A 23,285-nucleotide genomic window follows, 5' to 3' on the forward strand; every position below is an offset into this window, starting at 1 on the left:
TGACATACTCCTTTTCCTATTTGGAACCAGTCTGTTGTTCCATGTCCAGTTCTAACTGTTGCTTCCTGATCTGCATATAGGTTTCTTAAGAGGCAGGTCAGGTGGTCTGGTATTCCCATCTCTCTCAGAATTTTCCACAGTTTATTGTTATCCAAACAGTCATAGTCTTTGGCATGGTCAATAAAGCAGAAATAGATGTTTTTCTGGAACTCTCTTGCTCTTGTGATGTTCCAGTGGATGTTGGCAATTTGATCTCTGGTTCCTCTGCCTTTTCTAAAACCAGCTTAACATCTGGAAATTCACAGTTCATGTATTGCTGAAGCCTGGTTTGGAGAATTTTGAGCATTACTTTAGTAGCATATGAGGTGAGTGCAATTGTGTGGTAGTTTGAGCATTCTTTGGCATTGCCTTTCTTTGGGATTAGGCTTCCCTGGTGGCTCAGACGGTAAAGCGTCTGCCTACAATGTGGGAGACCCAGGTTCGATCCCTGGGTCAGGAAGATCCTCTGGAGAAGGAAATGGCAACCCACTCCAGTACTCTTGCCTGGAAAATCCCATGGACAGAGTAGGCTACAATCTATGGGGTCGCAAAGAGTCGGACACGACTGAGAGACTTCACTTCTTCTTTGGGATTAGAATGAAAACTGACCTTTTCCAGTCCTGTGGCCACTGCTGAGTTTTCCAAATTTGCTGGCATATCGAGTGCAGTACTTTCACAGCATCATCTTTCAGGATTTGAAATAGCTCAACTGGAATTCCATCACCTCCACTAGCTTTGTTTGTAGTGATGCTTTCTAAGGCCCACTTGACTTCACATTCCAGGATGTCTGGTTCTAGGTGAGTGATCACACCATCGTGATTATCTTGGTCATGAAGATCTTTTTTGTACAGTTCTTCTGTGTATTCTTGCCACCTCTTCTTAATATCTTCTGCTTCTGTTAGGTCCATACCATTTCTGTCCTTTATTAAGCCCATCTTTGCATGAAACATTCCCTTGGTATCTCTAAGTTTCTTGAAGAGATCTCTAGTCTTTCCTATTCTGTTGTTTTCCTCTATTTCTTTGCTTTGATTGCTGAAGAAGGCTTTCTTATCTCTTCTTGCTACTCTCTGGGACTCTGCGTTGAGATGCTTATATCTTTCCTTTTCTCCTTTGCTTTTCCTTCTCTTCTTTTCAGAGCTACTTGTAAGGCCTCCTCAGATAGCCATTTTGCTTTTTTGCATTTCTTTTTCTTGAGGAGTATAGTAGAGGGCAAATAATTCACTACTCTTCTGGAATTTGCACCCTATTGACTATGGAAAAGAAAAGGGAATTTTAATATAGATAATGGGTGCCATTTAAAATAGCTCCAAGTTAGGGAAACATAAAGAATATAGAAAGTGAGAAGATCTGGAGTTATCAGACTTTACAAAGTGGGTAGAATCCAGGCCCCAGGGTGGTATTGAGTTCGTTGTTTGTGGAGTTAAAGTAAAATAATACCGAGAAGAGTATAGCCTAAGAGGAAAGAGTGGAGGAGCTGGTATCACATGATGTTGGAAATAGGCAAGGGCCAGATTATGTAAAAGCTTGTAAACTGTTTAACAATTTAGTTTATAAATGGAAAGTAAATGTAGGATATCAAGCAGCAAGTAATGATTCACATTTTAAAAATTCCTTCCAGAGAATTGATTTTATAGAGGCAAATGTAGAAGCTTGGATACCAATGGAGGATACTATTGAAATAATTTAGAAGGAAAAAACAGCTGGAAATAAGTTGGTAGAGGTGAAAATAGGGAGAGATGTTGTAAAATTAGAATTAAGATTTGATGACAGTTGGAAGTGGGTAGTAAATAAAGAGAGGAATAAAAGATGACTCCTAGTTTTTTGGCTTGAACAACTTGGTGCACGTGATTTTCTTATGTGAGGGAGATTAGGACTTGGGAGAAAGTTTTGGGATTTTATTGGTGGGAAATCATGAGTTCTGTTTTTCACATGTCGGTGATGAAATCTGTAACTCAAGGGAGAATTGAGGCAACTTCAGTTTGGTTTCAATCTACACGACAAGAAATAGAGATAGTGTTGAACTATCCCTGATTGCTAAGTTTCATATCTACACATATACAGATGTAGACCCACAAGAGATACAGATAGTTGCGCAGAAACATAAAAGCATGCATGTATTCTTCTTTATTGTTTATTCATGGTCACATGCCAGAAAATCTGGAATCAATTAGAAAAATACAATTTGGCATCTGCAATTGCAGTTTCTATGGGATTTAATTTGGTTGATTATTGACTAATTTTAATTTAGAAAGTCATATGTAATATTTCCTTTTTCATATTTCCATATGGTCCTCAGATGCATGGGTGGTATTTCCTAAGTGCTTGGCTAGTTATATTCTACAGTGTAATTTTTCTTATTTGTAAATTGATGCAAACATGAAGTATTTTACTTCCTTTTAAAATAAATATTTCTATTTCTGTATTTCTCTCCTGGATACCACAACTTTTCTTAATGTACTGAAATTAAAAACAATGGGGCAGCTTGAAATATTTCTCTGCTAAGGTAATGGAATCCAGCTCCTTCCATCTTTCATGCACATTTTATATGGTCTAGAACTGCAAGGCAAATGTCTTTTTGTATATTGATTGTATCATTTGCATTTTAAGATTTTACTGTTTTTTAATTTATTTTAATAAAATTAGTCATGGAACAATGTTATTGTGAAGTGATGTTGGGGATTCAGGGAAAGATTTTAAAGAGTGCAAAAAATACCAATATCATAAATAATAGTTTAAGAGAAGTTTTACTATACTAACATATTTTCCTAAAGTCTTTAATACATGAATTACATCTAATTTTATCTTTTGTAAAGAATTTCACATTTGTGTTTGTGTGTGTGTGTGTGTGTGTGTGTGTGTGTGTGTTAGTTGCTCAGCTATGTCTGACTTTTTCTAGAGGATCTTCTTGACCCAGAGATTGAACTAGGATCTTCTGTACTGCAGTCAGATTCTTTACCATCTGAGCCACTGGGGAAGACCTGTGTGTGTGTGTGTGTGTGTGTGTGTGTGTGTGTGTGTGCGTGTGTGTGTGCGTGTGTGTGTGTGTAGAGAGAGAGAGTAGTCATACTGTCACTTTTCATTTATTCTGTATTTGCACATTACAGAGAATATATTTGTATACAGGCATCATCAGTTATAGAGCTGTTGACTATAAGTTCATTGTTAATGAGTCAGTAATATATGAAAAGCTTTCTCTGCTCTGATTCCTGCCTACCTCCTTATCTCTTTAATTCATACTACTTAATTCATATTTGTATTCCTCAATGTTAACTGCTTACGTTTCTCTGTACCTTATGGACTCTCTCACCTCATTGCTTTTGATTATGGTGTCCCTTGCTTTACAATATTTTTCTTCTAATACTGTTAACTGGTTGGAAAAAGCCATCCCCATTGTATTATTTCTTTTTAAATAATATATCCCTCTCCTTTTTCTAGAACTCTTTGCCACTTCCCACCAAATTCACCTAGGTGCTCCCATGTGTATTTTTATCTGCTTGTGAAAATTATCATCCATTGCAGCTGTCATGGCACCATATAAATTTCCTTCACAAGTCTCAGCAATTAAATTATGAGCTTTGTAAAAGTAAGGACCCTAAACGTCTTGTGGTAGCACAACAGAAGCTCAGTGTGTGAGGGAAAAAATACATGACTATTTTGGGTGGATATATTCCATCTGTTTGAAGCAATGTGTTTGATATGCCCTATGTATTTTAGTAGATATTTTATTTGTATTTTCTGGCTGCTGTATGCTCCACCTAAGAATAATAAAATCAGTAAAAAATGAATGGATATGTTTAATTAAATAATACATTCCTTTAATAGACATTCATTATAATGACTTTCACCCATGCAAATTCAGAAATAAGTACTTCCTTTATGAAAATACACGTGGGCATATGAAGCTTTGCGTCTGGATCCCTATTAATATCATGGGGATTGTGTTATCTGTAGTCCAGACTCGGTTATCAAGGGATTTCTCAGGAGCATGACTATAAAACGTATAAAATTCTCAGGAAAATAGGTCATTGTAACTGTAAACATGTGTTTTAGTTAAAAACAAAAAAAGAATATTCAGGAAAACATTGGATTAATAAAAATATGTTATAAAATTTCTCATAAAAAATGAGAAAGAATTCACATTTGAGAGAGAGACCAGTATTATTACCCAAATCTAGACATTCCAGTTCATTCCATATCAACAAAAAAATTAGATTTTAACATATAAACATAGTCTGTCACCCTTAAAAAATTAAAATATATATGGATAAGCTTTTCACTTGCTAATTACAAATTTCCATGAGTTTTTCACTCATTTTATATATATCATTTATGTTGTCATTATTAAATCTAGAAAAATGAGGTTATTTATTATTTATATAAGGAAATAATATTTTTCTGATGTTTCTATGTTTATAAGATATCCCAAGTTTTTGCATGCTATTTTTGGTCACTTTATTTTTGTACAATAGTCAATGAAAATTTATGAAAATCAAAATTTGATTGTTGACTTTGTAGTCACATAGCTTCACAGAACCAATAAAAACATTTCTGATGAGGTTTATCAGTACATGCTTTCTTCCTTTTCCGTAGAAGAAAAATAAAAGTCCCCACTAGTTACCATTTCTATAGTATGCTGAATTTTCTTAATATTTGTGAATAATTGTCTATTATTATAGACCTATGCATCTGAATAAATTATATTTATATTTAATATATTGAAAGGCAGTTTCCTGTTAATAATTTCAAAGGTAAATAAAAACATATATTTTCATATTTTAACAAAAGTTTGTATTTATTTTATTAATAAATTATTTAATATGCAAGTAATGTAAAAAATGTATTTTCTATACTCCATCTTATATTAACTTTTTAAAAACTTTAGTTACATTGTGAATGCTGAAGAAAATTTTCAGAGAAACTTTAGAATGTCTATGTGTTTGTACAAGTGCTATCATACTTTACATGTTTCAACAGGTTTTTTCTTACTCTGTTAAAAATATAAAGTCATTTAATTTAATAAAAATGTCATTAAAGAGAGACTAATCACTAGATTCACAAGGCAATTTTTGGAGAGAAACGAGTTCTTCAGCTTGGGTAAATATTATTAAGAAAGTTTATACAGTGAAATTAATCAGCTTTAAGTAACTTTGTAAAAGGAATGGGAAAGAAATAATAGGTGTGCATGACAATGCAAAGAAAAACAGTAGATGAAAACAAAGAAAACAGAGTATGAAAACTAATTAGATAGATACTGAAATAGTTCAAACAAGACTGAATTTTATAATCTACACCATTTGGAGAATTAGTAATTGAAATAGAATTAGAAGGAGAAAAATATATGTTAATAGGTTCTATGTTTGATTTTACTTATATTAGTTTTGATGTACCAATGTTAGTATTAACCTGGAGATGCTTAGCTCCATTTTAGTAATGCAGAATATGACCCTTCCCTTCACAGTGGTTAGGTCATTTTCTCAGTTACAAAAATATTAAGCCTAAAAGTTTATAATTAAAACCAAATCTGTCTCCAGCATTTATTATTTGTAGATTACTTGATGATGACCATTCTGACCAGTGTGAGGTAATATCTCATTTTGATTTGCTTATAATGAGTGATATTGAGCATTTTTTCTTGTGATTGTTGGCTATCAGTAGGAAATGGCAACCCATCCCAGTATTCTTACCTGAAAACATCCTATGGACAGAGGAGCCTAGCAGTCATGGGGTGACAGACAGAGCTGGACATGACTGAGCAACTAAGCAAGAATGTCTTCTTTGGAGAAATGTCTGTTTAGGTCTTCTGCCCATTTTTTGACTGGATTGTTTGTTCAATATTGAGCTTCATGAACCACTTGTATGTTTTGGAGATTAATCCTTTGTCAATTGTTTCCTTTGCAAATATTTTTCTCTCATTCTGAGGGTTGTCTTGTTTACAATTTCCTTTATTGTGCAAAAGCTTTTAAATTTAATTAGGTCCCATTTATTTGCTTTGCTTTTCATTACTCTAGGAGATAGGTTGAAAAGAATCTTGCTACAATTTATGTCAAAGAGTGTTCTGCCTATGATTTCCTCTGAGAGTTTTAGAGTGTCTAGCCTTACTTTTAGGTCTTTAATCAATTTTGAGTTTATTTTTGTGTGTGGTGTTATGAGGTATTCCAATTTCATTCTTTCACATGTAGCTGTCCAGTTTTTCCAGCACCACTTACTGAAAAGGCTGTCTTTTCTCCATTGTATATTCTTATCTCCTTTGTCAAAGATAAGGTGCCATAGGTGTATGGGTTTATCACTGGGCTTTCTATCCTGCTCTGTCTGTCACCCCATGACTGCCAGGCTTCTCTGTCCATAGGATGTTTTCAGGCAAGAATACTCGAGTGGGTTGCCATTTCCTACTTTGTGCATTGATCAAGCCACTGAATAGCACAGGAAGCTTAGCCCAGTGCCCTGTAATGACCTAGAGAGGTGAGACAGAGGGTGAGAGGAAAGCTCAAAAAAGAAGGGGTACATGGGTACATATAGCTGATTCATGATGTTGTAGAGCAGAAGCTAACACAACACTGCAGAGTAATTATTGTGGTGATGGTTTGGTCGCCAAGTCATGTCCATCTCTTATGACCCCATAGACTGTAGTCTCCCAGGCTCCTCCGTCCATGGGAATTCTCCAGGCAAGAATAATGAAATAGGTTTCCATTTCTTTCTCCAAAGCAATTATACTCCAATTTAAAACACAAACAACAAACAAAAACATGTCTATCTTACTCCAAAGGTTACGCTTTCAACCACTATGCAATGGAGTGAATAGTGTTACATTAAAAGTTAAGGAAAGAGACAGCAGGAATAAGGAATAGAGCTTGGGAATTCTCACCCAAACTGCAGAAAAGGAAAAGAAATTAGTGGGACCCACCAGAAAGAGTTTCTGGAATGTGAGAAGAAATCAGAAGAGAACAATGTGGCAAAAAAGAAGAATTATTAGAATGAGACCATTATTAGCGGTATGAAGTGCAGCAATGTTCAGTTGAAAACAAACTAAGTCAAGGAAATTGAAGAGAAGGTTTGAAATTTATTATTAATTTTGGAGTTATTAATTACAATAGACTACTATACTGTAGGTAAAACAGAGAACCAAGAGGCTAGTGGTGAGGAAATATGGTAGATAACCATGGACCTCACCATACAATTTTCTGTGCCCGTGATCCCATAATAGCCACTTTAGTTAAATTTTGCTGTATTAAGAAAATTTTCCCTGATTAGATTCATTTTTCTTTTTCCTTTCTTCTTTTATTTTAAAAAATACTTTATCTCTTCTATTTACATGCATCTTCATGGCAACAAAAATGGAATAAAAACATATATCCCTTCCTTTTTAGATTATTGTCATCATTCAAATTCTAAGGCAATTATTTGTTCATTGACTGTGTATAAAACAGAGGGAAAAAAGAAATCATTTCTTAAAAGAGTTATGATTAAAAATTCAAAATCTGCAGGAGAATGTAGAAGGGAGAGAAGATATCATCCAAGCAAAGATTCTCTGCCTTGCTAGAATGAAAATCAACAAAATATTTCCAGAAATGAAAAGGAGTGGCCATTGTAAACAGTCCTTCAGTTAACATTGGGGGTACATATATGCTTTTGGATCATGTTTTTCTCCAAATATATGCCCAGGAGTGGGATTACAGCATCATATGCTAACTCTAGTTTTCAGTTTTTTGTGGACCCTCCATACAGTTCTCCATAGTGTTTGAACCAGTTTACAGCCCACCGACAGTGAAGGCAAATACCCTGCATTTACTGTCTGTGGATTTTTTGATGATAGCCGTTCTGGCTGGTGGGCTTCTCTGGTAGCTCAGACGGTAAAGGATCTGCCTGCAGTGCAGGAGACCCGGGTTCAATCCCTGGGTGGGGAAGAACCCCTGGAGAATTTGTAAGTTTGGAGACTAATCTCTTGTCAGTCATATCATTTGTAAATATTTTCTCCCAATCTGTGGGTTGTCTTTTCATTTTGTTTATTGTTTCCTTTGCTGTGCAAAAGTTTTTCAGGTTACATAGGTCCCATTTGTTTATTTTTGTTTTTGTTTCCATTATTCTAGGAGATGGATAAAAAAGATATTGCTGCAATTTATGTCAGAGAGTGTTCTGCCTGTTTTCCTCTAGGAGTTTTACACTGTCTGGTCTCACATTTAAGTCTTTAATCCATCTTGACCTTATTTTTGTGAATGATGTTTGAGAATAAATAGTGAAGACATAGAAGCAACCTAAATGTCCATCAACAGACAAACGTATAAGGAAGATGTGATACATATATATACAATGGAATATTAGCCATCAAAAAGAATGAAATAGTACCATTTGCAGCAACATGAATGGACATAGAGAATGTCATACTGAGTGAAGGAAGCCAGACAGAAGGAGAAATATTGTATGACATCCCTTCTATGTGGAATCTAAGAAGAAATTATACAAGTGAACTTAGAAACAGACTCGCAGATTTAGAGTATGAACTTATGGTTGCCAGGGAGAAGGCTGGAGGGACCGATAGTTAGGGAGTTTGGGATGGACAGGTATTTTGTTGTTGTTAGTCTATAAATCATATCTACAGGCCATAACACCATAGATTGTAGTCTGCCAGTCTCCTCTGTCCATGGGACTTCTCAGGCAAGAATACTGGAATGGATGGCCATTTCCTTCTCCAGTGGTTCTTCCTGACCTAGGGACCAAACTCAGGTCTCCTACACTGCAGGCAGATTCTTTAGCACTGAGCTACCAGGAAAGACAGACATGTATAGACCGCTGTATTTAAAGTGAATCAGCAACAAGAACCTACTATATAACACATGGAATTCTGCTCAATATTATGTGGCAACCTGGATGGGAGAGGAGTTTGGGAGAGAACAAATACATGTATATTTATGGCTGAGTCCCTTCATTGTTCACCTGAAAGTATCACACCATTGTTTGTTAATTGGCTATACCCCAAAATAAAAGGAAAAATTTAAAAAATTCTAAAGAATAGTTTAAGATGACAAAATATTCTATCAATTCTCATACTTTAAGTGGCCAAAAAAACGAGAAATGTATGTTTTGAGCCCACATAAAATTATAGTTCCTGGGAAAATTTCTGGGGGCACCAGTATTCAGGAAGCAGAACAGAGGTTCTATCTCCTAATCTACAGGTATATTGGGAAGAGATTGGCTTCAGTAAGCCCAGTTGCTGAAATAGGGAATTGTGCCTGAACAGGTTGTGTTTAGTACAGAACAGAAATTCTGAAGCATGTGCTGGAAAGGTTTAAAGAGAGAAGGGTGGTGACAGAAGTGCTGAAGCACTTCTGTGAAGTCATGCCCTTGCTCAGTGATCAAGAGTATAGATTTGAGAAGTATGACAGATGAAGCTTATCCCAAGATTTCTGGAGAAGTATTAAGCCTATGCTCTACTTGACAACCTTGGATTGGCACCACATGGCCCAAATACATTACAAGTCCCTGGTGAATGGGAGAAAATATAGCTATCTGGAACTATTTAGCTAGGGTCCCATTCAAGAATGAATGCCCAAGAAAGCAACTCAGGGAAGATATGCAAGGAATGCATGCTTTAGGAAGGATAGAGCAAAGTAACACATTCTTCACTGAGTTTCAGAAACAAGTTGTGCTTGTTAAACAATCTCTGGAACAATCTGGGATTCAAGAAGCCCTGGTAGGATGGTGGTAGAAGAGGCAAGCATTTTCTCTTGACTCTGGATTCACACCAACTTGTGTGTCTTCAGAAAATACCATTGTGAGCTGTTAGGCTATTTTATACCTAAATTTTGGAATATGTTAGAGAAAAGGAACATTATGTCTATATCTGAGTTGAAAGTCACTGTCAAACTCTTTATAAGGGAAATGTCTCGAAGAGGTATGTGTATTTTCTCTGGTGAGCATCTGGAATTTGTAGAAAATAGAGGGATGTTTCTGATCATATTTCAACTGGGAATCATGAAGTTCTGAATTTTGTTTTCTGTATCAGTATTTTAAGCTTTCTAGTACAGAAATAACTATGCTTTTTAATAAAATAAACTCAAGCAAACAGCTAGTTTCAGTTTATTTAGTTTAAGCTAATCTAAAAACATTTTCTGAATTTAGGTAGCATTTAACTTTCAAACAGTTGTCACAATCCTAAACTAAAATCCAAGATAAATACTGACTATTTAGGCTATATCTATATATCTATATCTATATCTATCTATCTATATCTATCTATCTATCTATCTATCTATATATATATATATATATATATAGTAGAGTGTACCTATTGAATTTCCCCTACACTATACTCATGTATTTTTATGAAAGAAGGGGGGGCATGAAGATATTTGTGAATTAATCAGAAAAACAAATTATACTTCAGGCTAGTGGTTGTTTATCTTTATTTGAAGGCTAGTTATTTGATCCAAATATAGATTAATAGTTATGCAAATGCCTTCCCTGGTTCTACTCAAGTGAACCCTTGTAAAAATAACAAGAACATTGGGCTGGTTCCAGATATTAAGTTGTAAGATTCAATGTTATGAAATTTAAGAATATAAACAAAAAAATGTGGTGTTTGTACATCAAAGTTTACGTATATGATGTCAAACTAATCAAGATGTGCCCAAAAGGAGGATAAAAATTTGAATCCATTTTAAGTTTAGCTGTCTAAAATGAGTCTTATTCTGGAATTCAAGAGCTTTTGTCAGGAGACAAAGGAACTATTGAATTTTAGTGGTTTTAATCTTGTCTGTTTCTTTTGTTGTCTTCTTTTGCTGGTGGTGTTTCATTTCCATATGTGGTATTACCTAACTCTCTTTGCATACCATCTGGTGGATCTGATAATCAAAGTACTCTTTCCTCCATGGTATTTGAACAATAAACCTAATGATAAACAGACAAGGGTAAAAATATGTGTGTGTACACACACACACACACACACACACACACACACACATTCAGTAAATGGCAACAACGGGATGAAACTCTTGAGACTTTGTCTCCAAAAAGTAATTGTGAAACTATGTGGTTTATATGTTTTCTGACCAACTTTCTCTTCTTCACTATAGATCCTGTATTTCCCATATATTCCCCTTTTCTTTAAGTTAGTTAAAGGAAATCTAAGGCTTGCAAAGAACAAAACTTATACAATAATTGGTTTTAAAACTTGTTTATAGATAGCAGATCTGAAAGAAATTTAATAAGAAATTTTGTGTATCTGTGATATCTAGAGAAGAAGAACCAGAAGGCAATACAATTCATTGCTCATTTACTGGAACTAGAACCTAGAAACTTTGTTACATATTGATAAAAGAACAAATTGAGGTGTTGCTTGTGGTCCTAGGAAAAAGGTACTGCTTGTGGGCATGGCTGTATACAGCTACATAGCTCTGTCATAAAAACTCAGGCCACAAGGAATAATGGCTTGTTCTGAAGGTATTACATAATTAAAGCAGGACAAAATATAGACTAATTGCCTAAATCTCACCTCAAAGTAAAAATTTAACTCTAGGCTTTTCAGTGACTTTGATGAAACTCCCTCATTTAATTGTAAGACTAATAGTTCCAGAAACCAATTCTGATGTGAGAAATATTGAATTAAAATGTAGTGAATTTTTTTTGCCTTATGAGGTCTTGAAAGCTTTGTCATTGACAGAATATAGCTAGTTCTTGACCATGAAATGTGGCACCACTCAGAACTGAGGTCTTAGAATCTTGATGTATTTTGAAGTGCTTTCCATTTCAGATGGAAAGCTGTCTGCCCTTGTAATAACAATACAGAATTTTCCTCATGACACACCTCTCACTTGGTTTCACTGCCCTTCTTTGGAATGCAAATCTAGAATTAGAGAAGTAAATTTTAATAATCAAATATCAGAGAACATTTGTGAAAACACATTCTGAGTATGTTTAACCAAGGAATGCAAACATAATTGTGATGTTTTCTAAATTTTTTGATGTGGCTTATATTTTCTCTAAAATCAGTCATATATGCTCTGTCCTCTTGAAATCTCAGATTAGATGTATAATGGTTATCTCACACTTCTCATGTCCAAACCTCCTGGTTTCTTGAACACAGCATATTGTTTTTCTCAAATCTGCTTTGAGAATACATATGTACATAACCCACTTTATACCTTTGTATAGAATCACTTCACACACTCTTACAGTAATACCTATTTCCCATCATCAAGAGTTGGAGACGAGGTGTGTTTATTGTTCCTCTCGAATCTCTGTAGAGCTTTGTGAAAGCCAAAGTGGTAAAATGTGGCAAAAGTGACAAAGCTAGATTATAATCTAAATCAAGACTAGATTATAAAAGGTAACATGTTCCTGCATGTCTTTTCTTGGCACAACATACTTTGAGACCCCACCAGCACATTGAAAGGAAACAGAAGCTATATGGAGTCTCCGAATATAGGTATATAATCTGACAATTCCAGCTAAAGTCTTATCCAATCCTGCTGCTGCTAAGTTGCTTCAGTCATGTCCAACTCTGTGCGACCCCGTAGATGGCAGCCCACCAGGTTCCCCTGTCCCTGGGATTCTCCAGGCAAGAACATTGGAGTGGGTTGTCATTTCCTTCTTCAATGCATGTAAGTGAAAAGTGAAAGTGAAGTTGCTCAGTTGTGTCCGACTCTTCGTGACCACATGGACTGCAGCCCACCAGGCTCTTTCCATAAGGTTTTCCAGATGAGATACTGCAGTGGGGTGCTATTGCCTTAGTCTTATCCAATAGTTGGCAACAATTACTAGGTATGAGTGAGTCTTCAAATTATTCCAGCCCCTACTCAGTTGACACCAAGTCTAATAGATAAAGCAATTGCTACTCTATCCTACTGGAATTGCAGTTTTGTGAGCATTTTTTGTTTTGTTTGAAACTATTAATTTTAGGATAATTTGTTAAACAGCCATAATATTTTAAGGCTACTGTCTCCTCAAAAGCAGTTTCTTTTTCATTGTTTCCAGTATCAGTTAATAGCTTCTATTCTGTCAGTTTTAGTTGCTCAGTTTGTCTGACTTTTTGTGATCCCATGGACTGTAGCTGCCAGTCTCCTCTGTGCAGGGGATTCTTGAGGCAAGAACACTGGAGTGAGTTGTAACATTCCTCTCCAGGGGATCTTCCCAACCCAGGGACTGAACCCCAGTCTCCTGCACTGCAGGTAGATTCTTTACCATCTGAGCTACCAGAGAAGCCCCATTCTGTCATTTGTTGAAGCTAAAAATAGGGATTTATATCTTAATTCTTGTTTGTTGCTTTTTTTTTTAATTTTTTTTCCGCATGACATCATTAGTAAATCCTTTTGTCTCAAATTTAAAAATAAACCTAGAATGCTTTCAATTCTTTTGAAACCTTCCTTCCTCTATTGCCAGCACCATTTTCCATGTCATATATTTCCTACTGTATCATGGAAAATCCCTCTAACTGTTCATCTTCTTAGTTATACTTTTTCCTTTCACCTGTCTTACATAAAACTTCATAGAATCAGAGGCTGAAACATTAATTCTTGTGCCAGTTATATATCAGTTCAGTTCAGTCGCTCAGTCATGTCCGACTCTTTGCAACCCCATGAGTCGCAGCACGCCAGGCCTCCCTGTCCATCACCATCTCCCGGAGTTTGCTCAGACTCACGTCCATCAAGTCGGTGATGCCATCCAGCCATCTCATCCTCGGTCGCCCCCTTCTCCTCCTGCCCCCAATCCCTCCCAGCATCAGAGTCTTTTCCAATGAGTCAACTCTTCGCATGAGGTGGCCAAAATACTGGAGCTTCAACTTCAGCATCATTCCTTCCAAAGAAGTCCCAGGGTTGATCTCCTTCAGAATGGACTGGTTGGATCTCCTTGCAGTCCAAGGGACTCTCAAGAGTCTTCTCCAACACCACAGTTCAAAAGCATCAATTCTTCAGCACTCAGCCTTCTTCACAGTCCAACTCTCACATCCATACATTACCACAGGAAAAAACCATAGCCTTGACTAGACGGACCTTAGTCGGCAAAGTAATGTCTCTGCTTTTGAATATGCTATCTAGGTTGGTCATAACTTTTCTTCCAAGGAGTAAGCGTCTTTTAATTTCATGGCTGCAGTCACCATCTGCAGTGATTTTGGAGCCCCCCCAAAATAAAGTCTGACACTGTTTCTACTGTTTCCCCATCTATTTCCCATGACGTGATGGGACCGGATGCCATGATCTTCGTTTTCTGAATGTTGAGCTTTAAGCCAACCTTTTCACTCTCCTCTTTCACTTTCCTCAAGAGGCTTTTTAGTTCCTCTTCACTTTCTGCCATAAGGGTGGTGTCATCTGCATATCAGCAGAATACATTCAGGAGAAAGTGGTAAGGAAATACAACAGGGTAGAGAAGAAAATCAGGCAAAAATGTAGTGATGGAAAAGTCTAGCCACAGTTGGACCCCACAGGGGCCCTGGAATGTTAATGATACTTCAGAGGTTATCCTATGGCAAAGTCCATTATCTCATCATTTATCAGTGGTTGAGGAAAAGGATGCTATGAAAGCACTGACTCAATAGTTCAGCAAATCTGGAAAACTCAGCAGTGGCCATAGGACTAGAAAAGGTCAATTTTCATTCCAATCCCAAAGAAAGGCAATGCCAAAGAATGCTCAAACTACCACACAATTGCACTCATCTCACATCCTAGTAAAGTAATGCTCAAAATTCTCCAAGCCAGGCTTCAGCACTACGTGAACCATGAACTTCCAGATGTTCAAGCTGGTTCTAGAAAAGGCATAGGAAGCAGAGATCAAATTGCTAAAATTCACTGGATCATCAAAAAAGCAAGAGACTTCCAGAAAAACATCTATTTCTGCTTTATTGACTATCCCAAAGCCTTTGACTGTGTGGATCACAATAAACTGTGGAAAATTCTGAAAGAGATGAGAATACCAGATTACCTGACCTGTCTCTTGAGAAACCTATATGCAGGTCAGGAAGCAACAGTTAGAACTGGACGTGGAACAACAGACTGGTTGCAAAATAGGAAAAGGAGTACGTCAAGACTATATATTGTCACCTTGCTTATTTAACTTATATGCAGAGTACATCATGAGAAACGCTGGGCTGGAGGAAGCACAAGCTGGAGTAAAGATTGCTGGGAAAAATATTAATAACCTCAGATATGCAGATGACACCACACTTATGGCAGAAAGTGAAGAAGAACTGAAGACCCTCTTGATGAAAGTGAAAGAGGAGAGTGAAAAAGTTGGGTTTAAGCTCAACATTCAGAAAACAAAGATCATGGCATCTAGTCCCATCACTTCATGGCAAATAGATGGGGAAACAGTGGAAATAGTGTCAGACTTTATTTTTGGGGGGCTCCAAAATCACTGAAGATGGTAGTTGCAGCTATGAAATTAAAAGACGCTTATTCCTTTGAACAAAATTTATGACCAACCTAGACAGCATACTAAAAAGCAGAGACATTACTTTGCCAACAAAGGTCTGTCTAGTTAAGGCTATTGTTATTCCAGTGGTCAAGTATGGATGAGAGAGTTGGAATATAAAGAAAGCTGAGCACCGAAGAATTGATGCTTTTGAACTGTGGTGTTGGAGAAGACTCTTGAGAGTCCCTTGGACTTCAAGGAAATCCAACCAGTCCATCCTAAAGGAGATCAGTCCTGGATGTTCATTGAAAGGTTGAAGCTGAATACTTTGTCCACCTCATGGGAAGAACTGACTTATTTGAAAAAACCCTGATGTTGGGAAAGAGTGATGGGAGGAGGAGAAGGGGACGACAGAGGATGAGGTGGCTGGATGGCTTCACCAACTCAATGGACATGAGTTTGGGTGGACTCCGGGAGTTGGTGATGGACAGTGAGGCCTGGCTTGCTGTGGTTCATGGGGTCGCAAAGAGTCGGACATGACTGAGCAACTGAACTGAACTGAACTGAACTGAGAAAGAAGAGGTCATGACCCTAGGCCTATGTGGTTTGAGTGCTCCTGTTGGCCAAGGGCAGTATTATGGCAAGGATATAAATTGCCACCACTTATCATTAACTCCTGTGGTAGCTGGAGGAAAATGCTGTTGGGAGATAACTGATCATGTCAACAGGATGTGAGCAGCCATCTGCAGTACTGTCATGAGTGTTAGTCACTCAGTCATGTCAGACTTTTTGTGACCCCATGGGCTATAGACTGTCAGGTTCCTCTTTCCATGGAATTTTCCAGGCAAGAATACTGGAGTGGGTTGCCATTTCCTTCTTCAAATACTGTCATAGTAAACCTTCAATCACTTTTCATATTTCACATCCTCTTTGATAACTTTAGTTATGTTTCCTCTGTAGAGATTATTTCTAACTTAACATTGTAGATAGGTTACTAATATTTTCTGATTATGTATTTATTCATTATTTTCCTTCTATTTCCATTTGAATGAAGCTCTACTATACAAGGTGTTTTAATTGTATATATATCTGTGTGCATTTTCCATTAAGCAGCCCTAGAATAATGGTTTGAATTCAAGAACTCTTCATTGAATGAACCAAAGATTGAATTACTTAACATATAGTGACTAAAAAAGGGTATATACTCAGTAAATATTAGTTCTCAGTGCTGGGGTAAACCAAGCTGTTGATGAGAACTGAAATCATCAATACCAGGGGTCACAAACTTTTTGTGTAAAAGGCCAGTTTCTAAATAGTTTATAATTTGGGAGACAAAGACTCTCAGTTGTAACCATTCAATTCTATTCTGGTAGCAGAAAAAAATAGCCAATGATAATAAATAAACCCATGAGTGTAGCTCTGTTTTAATAAAATTTTATTTACAAAAATAAGGAAAGGCCCATTCTGGTGGGGGGTCCAGGAACTTGCAAAAGACCCATGAACTCTCAAATAGGAAATATTGAAGGACATATTGCCTCCAAGATTCAATGAACCTCTTGCATAAGCAGAAAGTTTTGATTATTATGAGGAGCAAGTATTTGATGTTTCTTTTGCCTTCTACTAACTTATCCCTTACTTAGACTATGCTTACTTTCTTCTAGAATGCATGCTTTCCTTATCTCTTTGTGATACCATAGATCCTTAAAGATGTCATTCAAATGCTCTTTCATCATGATTGTGTTCCTTCCACTTTTTGATGAAAAGTCATTTCTCCATGACTTGGGATACCATGATAGATAAATAAATAGATGATAGATAGACAGATAAACAGATAGATCTAGCAAATAACTAGATCTATCAGATGGAGAAGGCAATGGCAACCCACTCCAGTACTCTTGCCTGGAAAATCCCATGGACAGAGGAGCCTGGTATGCTGTAGTCCATGGGGTCGCGAAGAGTCGGACAGGACTGAGCGACTTCAGTTTCACTTCTCACTTTCATGCATTGGAGAAGGAAATGGCAACCCACTCCAGTGTTCTTGCCTGGAGAATCCCAAGGATGGGGGAGCCTGGTGGGCTGCCGTCCGTGGGGTCACACAGAGTCGGACACAACTGAAGCGACTTAGCAGCAGCAGCAGATCTATCAGATAAATTCCATGTGTGAAAATATAATTGGAATTTTAAGTCAGAAAGATCTGAGTTTGAATGTTGAATGCTTCTTCTTACCTTCTTTCATCCACCTTCCCTCTTTTATAAAGTTACATCATTAGAAACCACTTTAAATGATTGTTTTAAGAACTAAATGATTTAGTGAAGTTAACTAAATTTGGCCTTTTACATAAAATGTTTCGACTGTTGTGACTGAAAATTTCAAGACAATTTGTTTGCATCTCTAAAGTTTACCTTTTTGCAGGTGCTAAACACACATGAGGTATTTCTCAACAAAAATTATTATATGTAATCCTAATTTACTGTATTATTATATTTAATTTTGGATCCTCTACTTCTCATTATACTTCATACCCTAGTGTTATTGAATCCAAGAGAGTAGTCACTGATCAGAAACTCAGTAAATATATTTCAACAGCTAATGTATGGAAGGATGGAGAAAGAACATCTAAATTCATCAACTTTAGTTTTGATTTTTGAAGAGAATGTCTCTAAAATCAATATTTTCAACAACTCTAAACTATTTTAAATGGACCTATTCCATGAACCAACTTTGTATTATGCACATCCTCTATTCTGTATAATAATACTTACAAACAGGAAACTATCTTAACTACTTAACAAAACAATTTTTATAAGCCTAGCGGGTAACTGATGACAAAAATGTAAGCATATGCAAAGTATGAAGATTCACCATTTAAAACTGTTCTCTGCCTCATTCATTTGCAAACTTAAGCTCAAGTCTGTCAAAAGGACAGAAACAAGATATTTTCTGAACCATAGTAAGAAAGGATATCCAGGAAAAAATCTATTAACAAGCATTTTTAGATTTATCATGTTCTTTTGCTATCGACTTTAATGTTAATAAAATCAAATAAAAGTTTGGAGTGGGACATAGCAACTTTTCAAATCTTTTAGCTTGCAATTTATTTGTGTCACCATTGAATTCATTCACTTTATCCATTTGGAGTGCTTGAATCAAATATTATCATGGCCCAAGCACATAAACAGTGATAGTGTTTAGCTGATAGTGTTTAGTCCATCTACAGTTCTGGAAGTTAATAGCTGGATCCTCAAGAGACAAGAAGAAAAATAAAACAGATTACAAAGTATAAGGGCCAAAACTTATGTGCACACTCTTATGGGAACTTAATTTATCTGAGTGCAGATTGGGAATTTCTTTCCAAATTACCTTCTCTGTAACAAATATCATTTTTGCCAGGAAAAGAAATGTTTAGTTCTGATGACCTGAAAACAAGACGTGTCTAATTATACGTTCAGAAAGCAGAGAAAAACGTGAGATTCAAGTGTAGAAGTCAAGTCTATTTCTGTGCTTAAGTCTTAATAGTACTCAGGAGTAGAGCTCTTTCTTTTATCATACAATATAGAGACTTGTTTTGTTTTAATAATTTATACTTTCTATTTAGCATTTCAGAGTATCTATTTTTTCTGTGCAATTGTTTCCCCAGATCTGCATCTTCTCGAGGTTAATGATGTTGTTACAGAGCACCATACTCCAGGTTCATCTTACTTCTTATCATTCACTTTTCGAGTGTTTCTATCCTTCATAATAAATGTGATTCTTCTCTTTCCATTATCAAGAAAACTATTGAAGCTGAAGTTAAATCTAAAAGATAAACTTATCATATAAATTTCATGTGTTTATATCCTATTTACTCTATTTCCCTCCTTTCCATTAGGGAAGAAGGGTATAGAATAATGCAGTTGAAGAATTATAGACTTAAAAAACTTGATGTTAAAAATTACAGTGGGTACTGACCAAGGGATACTTAACGTTCTCTCATTATGGAGAGGGAAAAAAGAAGGGAAGGGCTTGGAGTGAGGGAGAGAGACAAAGAGAGAGAACTGCTTTGTCAAATGAGTTAAGTGAAAACACATTATAAATTACATAAATTTTAAATTTGCTTTTTCTCCCTATGATGAATGCATTGAATCTCCCAATGTTTAAGACACTGTCTTGATTTGGATATATCTTTTTTAGTGAATGGAGAGATAAGCACAAATTATTGAACCAGGAAAACCAATTGTAGAGACAAGATTGGCAGAGATGAATGGGGGAAATGGATTGTGATTTCAACTTGGAAATTATTTTCCTCTGTAAGATTTATAAGTAAAAAAAAAGTTGTTATAAGTAAAATCCCAATATTTTCTTGAGTACTTTCACAAATGGTCCTATGTATTTTAGCTGTGTCTTAAATACCATGGGTAAAAATCAGGAGCAGCAGCATCACTATCATCAGATATTCCTTTTAGTCTAGCCTAAGGAAAAACTGATTTGCACAATTGTAGGTTAAAAGTTTAAATATGTTTCATGTTAAACTAATTTTTTTGAAATGTACAGTTTTACAATAACATTTTGAGACATAAGATTTGATATTCATTCTCTTCTGGTGAGTCAGAATATTATAAAATAGAAAGCTAGGCTAATCAAACTGTCAAACACAAAATGAGACACCAAGACAAGAATGGACAAGAGAGATGGTTCCTTGTTCAATAGGATACCAAAACGAGCAGAAGCCTGTAATTTAAGACAACAATGGGAAAACAGCTTCCCTAAGGGTAGGATCTAAAACAATGCATGTGAGAAATAAGTACTGAGTCACCCAAAAAGTTCATTAGAATTTTTTCCCTAACCTGCTGCTGCTGCTGCTAAGTCACTTCAGTCATGTCCTACTCTGTGCGACCCCATAGAAGGCAGCCCACCAGGCTCCCCTGTCCCTAGGATTCTCCAGGCAAGAACACTGGAGTGGGTTGCCCTTTCCTTCTCCAATGCATGAAAGTGAAAAGTGAAAGTGAAGTCGCTCAGTGGTGTCTGACTCTTAGCGACTCCATGGACTGCAGCTTACCAGGCTCCTCCGTCCCTGGGATTCTCCAAGCAAGAGTACTGGAGTGGGTTGCCATTGCCTTCTCCGTTTCCTTAATCTAACATCTTACCAAAAAAAAAAAAAAATCCAAATGGACTCTTTGGCCAACCCAATACTAAAAGTTTGAAAACTGGAAGCCTCTTATTTACATATTTTATGTTAGTTGGAATTCAGACTTTACAGAAATCTGCCTATATCATGGAATCAGGGATTTTGATCTAAGTTTCCACTATTATTTATATTCTGAAAGATGTTTTTCATTTATTATAAAATTACATAGAAATTTTATATATGTATATTAAGCACTAAATGTCCCTCCATATTAAATAAGTGTTGGAAAAAGAGCCTCTCTAGAAATGGAATGGTGGCTATTGAATACTGAACGATTAAGAACTTTGTTCTTGCATTTAATCCATTTAATCACTGGATACCTTTCCCTTTAGCAACAAGGAAGGAGTAGAATAGAACCTTATATATATTTTAAAATTTAAACTTTTAAAAATGCTGTTCCCATAGATCTAGCTAAACAAACTTGTGAACTGCTACTTAAAAATAAAGTTCTAATAGAAAGAAATTATGAGAATTTTTTTGAAAAGACATGAAACTTAAAATAGCTTTAAATTTATTGACAAATGACATAAAAAGGAAAGTTTAGGGGAAACTTTGATACCCTAAAATATATTTAAACTTAATGATTTTTCATAGTAAGACATTTAATTTTTCAAGAAAAAAAACACATAATATGTTATTGTATGGAAAATGTTGCATTTTTTAATCCCTACAACACAATTTTTCATATAATTAACTTAATGATATTATGCCTAAGCCTAATAAGAAACTGAAAAAAATAGTTGAGTCTAGGAATTTCATTTTGCTTTGTTGATTTCTTGTTAGACTAACAAGAATAACAAGACTAACAAGTTATTCTTGTTAGACTAACAAGAATAGCTTTAGCATTAGTCCTTCCAAAGAACACCCAGGGCTGATCACCTTTAGAATGGACTGGTTGGATCTTCTTGCAGTCCAAGGGAATCTCAAGAGTCTTCTCCAATACCACAGTTCAAAAGAATCAATTCTTTGGTACTCAGCTTTCCTCACAGTCCAATTCTCCATCCATATGTGACCACTGAAAAAACCATAGCCTTGACTAGACGGACCTTTGTTGGCAAAGTAATGTCTCTGCTTTTTAATATGCTATCTAGGTTGGTCATAACTTTCCTGCCAAGGAGTAAATGTCTTTTGATTTTATGGCTGCAATCACCATCCAGGTTCAATTCCTGAGTCAAGAAGATCCCCTGAAGAAGGAAATGGCTACCCACTCCAGTATTCTTGCCTTGAGAATTCCATGAATAGAGGAGCCTGGCAGGCTACAAGTCCATGGGGTTGCAAAGAATCGGACATGACTGAGCAACTACACTTTCAATTTCACTTTGTGAATTTGTGTTAACAAATTCATTTTAGCATATCCATTGTGTTTATATATTTGCTATTTAAATTCTACTTTAAATAGTTGTGTATCTCACTGGTTCCAACATTACATAATAAATATATGAAGTCTTTGTTCTGTAGTCACTGTACCTTTGAATTAGAGTCACAATCTTTCCTCTTAAAAATTATCTTTGAATTTAATGGCAGGCTTCACTGAAGTGTTAGAATTCAAGCTAAGCTTGATTATATAGGTAGGGAACATTTAGGTCAAAAGGGTGTTAGGAAGAACATATTGTAGGAGAAAGGAAAATATGAGAGAAATGAAGGGAAATGATATAATGCGTTTACAAGCAGGAAGTTAACTGTGGTTGGCAGTGGGGGCTATTGCGTGTGAAGACCTAGAGATTCAAATTGGCATCTCAATCTGGATGCAGTGTTTAAAGAGAATTCATCTGACATGTAACAGTTAAAAGAAGAGATTAAAATGAGGTAAAAAAGTCAGAAATTCCTAGTAATTGGAATAATTTGTGGAATAATGATGGACATGTTAGCCCCAAATTGACAGTGTCTAATGACTGACTATAGAAAAGAATTAGTGGAAAACTAGCCAAAATGACCATACAGATTTTTACAATTTTTAAAATGCTACAAAGAGTTGAAATTTATAGAAAAGCAGCATGATTAGTAGAGAGAGCTCTCATGTGACCCGACTCACCACTTTTTTCTTGTGTATTTTGCCACATTTGGGTGTTTTTCTCTCTGTCTCCTCTTTATGTGTGTTTGTGCTTATGTGTGTGTACATGTTTATGTGTGTCTGGATATCTATCATGTCTCTGTCTCTTTCTTTATCACTCTTTCTTTTGTCTATTTTCTTAACCTCTTGAGATTTAGTTTTCTTGTCATAATTCTTATAGTTTTGAAGTAGACTTTTTAAATAATATAATGCCATTATAAGATAATGTTATTCTCTAAGAAGAAGTAAAAAATATTTTAAAAATTAAATTGAAAAGACTAAACACTTGCAAGAGAAGGTATTTCCATCAATCGTGGTCTTAGTTAGCAAATACAACATAGCATTTAACTTGGAATTAACCCTTGACGCAATGTGTACCTGAATTTTTGGACAAAACACTGGTGAGACATCTCTTTTCTTTCCTGGGTATTCTAACAGGTGGATATTTTTGAAAGCATATTAATTTAGGAGAAAGCAATGGCACCCCACACCAGTACTCTTGCCTGGAAAATCCCATGGATGGCAGAGCCTGGTAGGCTGCAGTCCATAGGGTCGTACAGAGTCAGATGCAACTGAGCAACTTCACTTTCACTGTTTACTTTCATGCATTGGAGAAGGAAATGGCAACCCACTCCAGTGTTTTTGCCTGAAGAATCCCAGGGACGGTGAGCCTGGTGGGCTGCCGTCTATGGGGTC

Source organism: Ovis canadensis, chromosome 10 (genome assembly GCF_042477335.2).
Source record: "Ovis canadensis isolate MfBH-ARS-UI-01 breed Bighorn chromosome 10, ARS-UI_OviCan_v2, whole genome shotgun sequence".
NCBI classification, from domain to species: domain Eukaryota; kingdom Metazoa; phylum Chordata; class Mammalia; order Artiodactyla; family Bovidae; genus Ovis; species Ovis canadensis.